Source organism: Hibiscus syriacus, unplaced genomic scaffold, assembly GCF_006381635.1.
Source record: "Hibiscus syriacus cultivar Baekdansim isolate YM2019G1 unplaced genomic scaffold, ASM638163v2 tig00110339_pilon, whole genome shotgun sequence".
Taxonomy (NCBI): Eukaryota; Viridiplantae; Streptophyta; class Magnoliopsida; order Malvales; family Malvaceae; genus Hibiscus; species Hibiscus syriacus.
Window position 1 is genome coordinate 1,639,320 of NW_024062692.1, and position 9,025 is coordinate 1,648,344.

Below are 9,025 nucleotides of genomic sequence, written 5' to 3' on the forward strand. Positions count from 1 at the left end.
TGTAAACCACAACATTCAATCTACGACTTTTAACAATTTAACCGCAAACTTACTTTTAATTCCACTTACAAAATCACCAGTTGCCCCTCTAGAACCGATCGTTTCCATCCATCATCAACTTCAGATTATCCAGGTTAATCATGTTGACTGCATAGCCAATAAAACCTGGGGGTCCAAATGGTCAGCTAGGAATTGGTAAGGCAAGCTTCCTTTGGGGTTTAGGGACTGAATCCCTCCAATGTAAGGAGCTCATGTTTGAAGATTACAACTATATTCGTATAAAATAAAAAACAATTCTTCAAAAACTGAATACAACTATTTAATGTAATGTTCAATCATGTACTCCTTACTTTATAGGGATTCAATCCCTAAACCCTCAAAGAAAGCTTGTCTTACCATTTGGACCCTGAAAGGGTATTTTATTGGCTATGCAATCAACATGATTATGAGATTCCTTCATCATTTTGTATTCAGCCATAATGTAGATATTTGAATTTTGTAATCAATTAAAAGTTCTTAAAAACTTGAATCCAATTACCATTTCAAGAACAATTACATGAATACATTGATACTTACTGGTCGCTTTTGATTTTCTTCAATGTTGATACACTGGGGCTCCCTCCATTTGAAGGTCATCACCGTCGGAGTGGAAGAGTTCTATGCCTTTAGGGTTTTTCGATTTGAGTTTTGTATAAAAATAATGAAGAGAAAAAAACACGCGTAATTTTAAAAAGTGTCGACACGAATTTAAAAAGTGTCGACACATTATGTTGACCTATTTTCTATTTACACCGGTAAATTTCAACAGGTTACATTGTAAATTGACCTATTACATTATAATTTTTTGTCTCGATGTATTTGGGGTCGATACTTTTTATAAATATATCGAAACTTTATGCGTGGACATCGGTTGGCATTAATTATGGACATAAGTATCGACACAAATGTAAAAAGTATCGATACATTATATAGACCTATTTGCTCATAAAATCGGTAAATTGAAATCGGTTACAGTGTAAAGTAACCTATTACATTATAATTTTCGATCTCTATGTATTTGGGGTTGATACTTTTAATAAATGTATCTACACTTTAAGCGTGCACATAGTTTGGGAATTCATTATGCATAAAAAGTATCGACACAAATAAATAAAGTGTCGATACATTATTTAGACCTATTTTCTCATAAAACATGTAAATTTAAACCTGTTACATTGTAAATTTACCTATTACATTATAATTATCGGTTTCGATGTTTTTGGGATCGACACTTGTTATAAATGTATCGATACTTTGTTGTGCACTTGGTTTTTAAAATACACTCTGGACAAAAAGTATCGACACTTGTTAGATTTGTGTCGATACTTTATGTATACATGTTTTCTCATAAACCGGTATATGTAGACCGGTTACATTCTTAATTTACCTATTACATTATAACTATGGGTTTCGATGTTTTTGAGATCGACACTTGTTATAAATGTATCGATACTTTGTTGTGCACTTGATTTTTAAAATGCACTCTGGACAAAAAGTATCGACACTTATTTCATTTGTGTCGATACTTTATGTATACTTGTTTTCTCATAAACCAGTATATTTAGACCGGTTACATTGTTAATTTACCTATTACATTATAATTATGGGTTTCGATATTTTTGGGATCGACACTTATTATAAATGTATCGACACTTTGTTGTGCACTTGGTTTTTAAAATACACGCTGGACAAAAAGTATCGACACTTATTGTATTTGTGTCGATACTTTATGTATACCTGTTTTCTCAAAAACCGGTATATTTAGGTCGGTTATATTGTTATTTTACCTATTACATTATATCTATGTGTTTCGATATTTTTAGTATCGACACTTGTTATAAATGTATTGACACTTTTTAGTGCACTTGGTTTATAAAATACACGCTGAACAAAAAATATCGACACTTATTGTATTTGTGTCGATACTTTATGTATATCTGTTTTCTCAAAAACTGGTATATTTAGACCGGTTACATTGTTATTTTACCTATTACATTATATCTATGTATTTCGATGTTTTTAGTATCGACACTTGTTATAAATGTATCGACACTTGTTATAAATGTATCGACATTTTTTTCGTGCACTTGGTTTGGAAATACATTATGAACAATATGTATCGACGCGAATGAATAAAAAAAATTCATTATGCACATTATCACTAGTGTTGATATTTGAAAAAGGTAAGTTGTTGATATTTGAAAAAGGTAAGTTGTTACCTTAGAAATGGAATTTAATGTTTTCTCCCGATGCATCCATTGAGTAAGTTGTTTTTGGATGGATGGAATTTCGGTTTAGGGTTAATATTTATAGTGGAGCTTAAATTTACATTTAAATTCAAACTCAAATTTAAATTTAAATTCAAACTCTAATTATAAATAAAATGAAAATGAAATGCCATGTTAAATTTAACTTATTCTCTTTTAAATTCAGAGAGTGTCGATACTTATATTAAATTATCGACACTTTCAATATATCCGGTAGCGTTTTACCGATTTTGTCATTTTGAGACCGGTTTTCTCATATTTTTACATGTTATATTGTTATATATTGATACATTTTTCATTTGTATCGACACAAACCGACAAGTTAAGTTTTTCGGTTGCCAAATGTTTTAATATTTCTTCATGATTTAGACCTACTATATTATTATTACTCAACATTTCCGATAGCGCTAAACCAAATTTGTTAAATATATTATAATGTATCCAGTAACACCGTATATTAACCGTATATTAGCCCGTCTTTCCTGAGACAATCCCCTAGTTTAGTATAACTTTTGAAAAGTAACTTATAAAAGTGTTGTAGAAACACACTTTTAAAAGTACTATATAAAAAATACAATTTAAAATTTAACTGTTTAGAATTATTATTAAAAGGTGAATTTAAAAAGATAAAGTTTTCATTATAGATATTATGTTGTAAATTAATAAAATAAAAGAATATAATTATAATAAAAATATATTTTATAATAAGCACAAGGTTCTTAACCTTGAGGTCGTGGGATCGAGTCCCATGGAGGGTATTTCATAATTTGGAGGTCTCCTACGGAAGCTGCTCCCAACGTGTTGGGAGCAGCCTACTATCTTACATCCCCTTACCCCATTACATATGTGAACAAGGGACAACCATTAATATTTTAATATAAAAACCATGAATTTTATTTATATTTAAGTAATTAAAATAAATTATTAAGTAATAAATTATTTTTTAAGAATGTTAGTATTAAATTATTAAAATAAAATGTAAAAACATAATTGAGTGGAGTTTGTGCACTAGTAAGGATAAAATCATAATTTGCTTCCAAACGCAAAGTTGAAAATAAAAAAATTAGAAATCATAGTTGTTGTAATTGGTTTGAAATCACCATTTCCACCATAATTGTTTTTCATTTTTTACCCATTTAATATTAACTTTACGGTCAAAATGACTTTTTAACTAAAAGTACTTTTAGAAAACATTAGGAAACATACTCTAAATTAAAAAAATACATCATGAATAATTAAAGACTTCTATTAAAATATATTTTTAAAGTATATTGTTTTATCTGATTATTTAAAATAATTTATAGTCAAAACAATTATTTAAAGTATTTATTTTTATCTAAGTTTTTAAAATATTTTTTATCAAAATAAATAATTATATATATATATATATATATATATATATTTAATTTAGACACCTAAAAGTTAACCTATGATATAAATTAAAAATAATTCAAATATTTAGATAAAAATAACATATATTTTAAATATTTTAAGTATTTACATATTTTTTAAATTAAATCATAACTTAAAATGGAGATGATTAAAAGTAACAAAAATTGAAAATTGGAATGAAATAGAGTAAAGTAGAGGGTATCAACTCTGTCTTCAATTTTGGACTTGAAGAGTGAGGCACTGTTCGTAGGCACTATTAAAGAGGAACGTATGATTTTATATTAAAATATAAATTTTCGATAGAAATAAAAAATATTTAAAAGGTATAATAATTTTAAATTTTTAAGAGTATTTCTTTAGCATATATGTACTCCAATTCCTTTATTTAAAGATAGGAGGCGATCATCTCTTAAAATTTTTAATTTATTTTATATTTTTTTATTCAAAATATATTTGCATATCTTAAAATTTTATAAGTTTCTTCGTATGTAAAATTTTATAAATTTATCTCTCTTAAATTTTACGTCCCCTCCATAGTCTATAAAGAATAAAGCAGTTTCAACCATCTTAAAAGCAAAACAAAGTTTCAGAAAATATGTAGCAAGTTCAAAGTTCCAGCACACGAGTGCTTCAACTTTCAGAGGTTCTACACATGTGGGTGTCTTCATCAACACAAGCCCCGTTTGGCCATTATCTTTTCCTTTCTTGCTTCTACATGATATATCTGTTCTGGTTTCTGTAAAATTATTCTTTCTTGTAAACAATTGTTTATTGTTTTCAATGGAAGCAGATGGTTTATGTTGCCTGTTGAGGCTTCCTTAATTAGTTACTCCATTTGCACTTATCTTTACACAGAAAGAACCAAAAACCCTTTTTTTATTATATTTTTTAAATAAAAAAGAAACAGGGGAGATATTTGATTATGAAAGGTGTAAAACAACAGCAGCAACAAGAGATGGTTGGTGAAGATTTGCATGCAGGCGGTGGAAACGAAGGGAACCGTTCAGGGTTTGATGGTCTTGTTGAAGAAGGAGAGATCTGGCTTGATAATCGGCAGCAGCAAGATGATGAGTTACTTGATGTTAACGATGCTTCGATTTTCTTTGCCGATTTCCCTCCTCTACCTGATTTCCCTTGCATGTCGCCGTTGTCAGCTCCGGCACCAGTGAAGGCCATTGCATGTTCCTCCTCAGCATCGTCTACGTCTTCGGCGGCTTCTTGGGCGGTTTTGAAGTAGGATGCTGATGAAGATATGGAGAGAAAGAATCATGGTTATCACCGCCACCACCAGCACCAGCTCCATGGTCAGCATGATCCGGCTGCGTTATCTTCCACTGCCTCCATGGAGATACCTCTGCAGCTAGATCAGAACGCCGTGGATGACCTCGTGGACGTTATGGAGACCTTCGGGTACAAGGATCTTCTCGATAACAACGATTTCTTTGATCCGTCTTCGGTATTTCACCACGACGATACTGGTCTAGAAGAGTTCCAACAAGATCATCAACAACAGCAGCAGCTAGAGCAAGGAGGAGGAATTATACACAGAGAAAAAAAAGGCCGCCATACCCAAGAACATAAAGCTTCAGATGATCTTGCCATGGTGTTCTTGGAGTGGCTCAAGTCCAACAAAGAGAGTCTCAGCAGAGGACCTGAGGAAAGTTAAAATCAAGAAAGCCACCATAAAGTCTGCCGCCAGGCGTCTGGGTGTAGGCAAAGAGGCCATGAAGCAGCTGTTGAAGCTTATTCTTGAATGGGTCCAAACCAATCATCTTCAAAGAAGGAGCTTCAAAGAAACAACTCATAATCTCTCTCGCCAATACTCTAACCCTAGCCCAAACACAAACCTCAACTGCAATTCCATCTTACCATCGGAATCAAACTCTTGTTTTTCTCAGCCAGCATGGATTCCACAACCAGCTTACGTTACCGATCCGGCCGCGCCAACGTTACCAGGTTTCGCACCGGCACCGGTAGTTGGGTATATGGGTGACCCTTTTGCAATTGGAGCACCTAATGTTACTAGCCACCACCATCACCCTTACCACCCACCAACAGATTATCAAATGCTGGACTCGGCTCAAACATGGTCATCTTCACAATTTTCTTTGGCTTCTCAATACAACTCATTTGCAGACAATAATCTCCATCAAGCTCCACTTCAGCAGCCATCTGCTTTTCCTTATGTGAATCAATATCCGTGTCAATATGTACCGGGCCATAATAATGATCAAAGGTTTGTAAGGTTAGGGTCATGCGCTACTAAAGAGGCAAGAAAGAAGAGGATGGCTAGGCAGAGAAGGTTTGCACCACACCACAGGAATCACAGTCATAATCAACGGAAACAGCTCCAGAATCAGAGTGTTGATCAACATGAAAGACTTGTTGTGAACGATAACTGTGTGGCTGCAGCCCAAGCCAACCCCATAAATTGGGTTTATTGGCCGTCGGTTGCTGGCGCTCTAGCTTCGAACCCTCCTGTTCTTCCCGGTGATATCTCTATGGTGCACCATGTGGAACGACCGGCGGCCATGCAAGGGCAGACTTGTCAACAGCGGCAAGTGGCACCACCGGACAGACGACAAGTCGGTTTTTGATCTCTGATCGTTTTTATTCATTATTATAATCAGATTCCTCGACGTAAATGTAGAAACGTAGTGAATGATGATTGGTGTGTTTTAGGGATGGAAACCAGAGAAGAATTTACGGTTCCTTTTACAAAAAGTTTTGAAGCAGAACGTTGTGGGAAATCTCGGAAGAATAGTGCTGCCAAAGGTACAGGATGGTAATTTGAGTAATTTTTCTTATAGAAATAATTAATTTCATCATTTATTTTGTTCTTCTTAAATCGAAACCAGAAAGAAGTAGAAACACGTCTTCCTGAGTTAGAAGCGAGAGATGGAATCTCCATAGCCATGGAAGACATTGGAACATGGGCTATAGGTATTATAAAATTTAGCTGTTTTTGCTACTCTTGTTTTTCCATTACTCTTCATCTTCATGGAGTTTCAGATTCTGGCCAAACAATAAAAGCAGGGTGTATCTTCTGGAAAACACAGGTTCATGCACCACAATATTAGACTCTTGATTCCTCATCATATATAATGTACTAACGCTCAAGTAAAATCCAGGGGATTTCGTGAGAACAAATGGACTCCAAGAAGGAGATTTCATAGTCATATATTCAGATGTAAAATGTGGCAAATATGTAAGTTAATTTTCATTTTTCACCACTTTCTTTCATCGTATTGAAAATAAACTTAAAATGGATCTCATCTCAGATGATACGAGGAGTAAAAGTCCGGCAGCCAGGCACCAAATAGGAGAATTAAAGAGCAGGAAAATCCCAGAAAAACCAGCATGCAAATTCTCCGGCCGTTGCCACACAAGCAGTGTGGCAATAGAGGAAGAAGAAACAAAACAAACAGGGTGCATTTGCAAGCCATTGCCATGATTCCTTGTTGCATGGACAAGTGGACGATCAAAGATCTCTTCTTTTTTTTTTCGATTGGATTCTCAGTTACCACATTGGTTTCTCCGGCAACTGCATGTTTGATTACTACAACAGATAATTATCGTATCTGAGTATGTGTTTTAACTTCATATTCTACCATTGTAGAGTGTGTTTACAGAAAATACTACTGCTTTCTACTATTATCGGTCAAGTGTGATCCGAAGGTGTTTGATGATTAGTTATCAGCTACTAATTTCATATTTCTGCAAGTAATTTCTTTGGTGATGGACATCAAACATACAATGAAAAATGGTATAAAATCATGTCTAAGTCTATGTTGTTGAAATATCCCAACATGAAGGTTTTGGAAAAAATAAAATCAAAAAATTCTTTTAATACATGCTTAATCTTCTAAAATAACCTAACAATTATTAATAATGTAGACGTGGGAAGTATTTAATGTTTTCGGTTAGAAAAGAGCGTTTGATAAATTGTTCGTTAACCGTTTGTTTATTGTGAGGACAAGTGAGTCTACGTCATATCCCGGCCTCTTGAAGCATCTTGGTGAATGGTCAAAATTCACCACCCCAATCACTTTGTATTTCTTTTATTTTATGACCAAAGCGCACTCGAACCGAACGGCAAAATAGCTGAAATGCATAAAATGCTTGCGATTTATCCTTTAGCAAATAAATCTAAGTATATATGGTGCACGCATCAACACATGACAAATAATATCAAAATCCATTAGACACAACATGAGGAGGTCCTATAAGTTAATAAAAATTAAATGAAATGGATCATCATATATAGTTTGAGATGAAGAAAATGACAAAGCATGACTTTTCACATCATAACATGCAACACAAGTTTCATCATCATTAACAAAAGAGGTACCAACATTAAAATCACGACACACTTTTAGTAATGTATCCCAAGTCGGGTGACCAAATCGATTATTCCACAAGCGAAAATTAACAACTCCACGAGCAACATTACATTCAGCATAAATTTTATTGTGAAATGTAGAATCAAACTCATAAAGACCATCCTTCTCACGATCTTCAAGTACAACCGCTTTCGTGTCTTTATCCCAAATCACGTATCTACGAGCATGAAATTCAAGAAACATTTTATTATCTTTAGCCAGTTTAGAGATAACAACTAAATTCTTTAATATTTAAGGAACATGTGGAGCAAGTTATTTAAGTGCAAGGTACGATTAGAAGTAACCAAACTTAATTGACCAATACGAGATAGATATATCATTACCATTAGCAATCACAATCTTACCCTGGCTAGTGTAGTCTTCTCCTTGAACAGCATTACCCGCTTCACTCTTCACATGATGAGTGGGTCTAGAGTCAATAAACCATTTCCCAGATAACTTCGAAGTTCCATGAGTCCCTGTATAGTGCTGCTAGCCATAGCCATTGCTCCTGAAGTAGTGTCATCCCTCAACCCATGACAACTACATGAATATCTCGAAGTATAAGCACACATATTAGCAGATGGAGCACCAACCGAAGCCTTACTGCCACCGGAAACTCCTCGAAATGTTTGATCAAACCTATACCAACATATATCCACCAAATGACCAAGCTTTTCGCACAGTTGACATTGAAATCGAGTGCGACCACGACCGCCCTGATGATGAACAGGCGACCCAGGTGATTGACCATAGGATTTCACCACTCCCTGCTCCGATGAATTAGTAACGTGAAGACGAGCAAGATTGGCACTAACGGATAAGTTGTCAGCCTCCTCAAACCCACGTTGTTGGATTTCTGCATCCACCAAGAGCGACACAACCCCATCGAGAGTAAAGGGTTCCTGACTATTAGTAATAACAGTAATGAATAGGCGATATTCA

The 9,025-nt window shown here is 34.2% G+C and overlaps 1 pseudogene; it reads left to right on the forward strand.

Moving 5' to 3' along the window:
- The first annotated feature begins 4,620 nt into the window (after positions 1-4,620).
- LOC120120558 lies at positions 4,621-7,102 on the forward strand (annotated as a pseudogene).
- Positions 7,103-9,025: the final 1,923 nt, after the last annotated feature.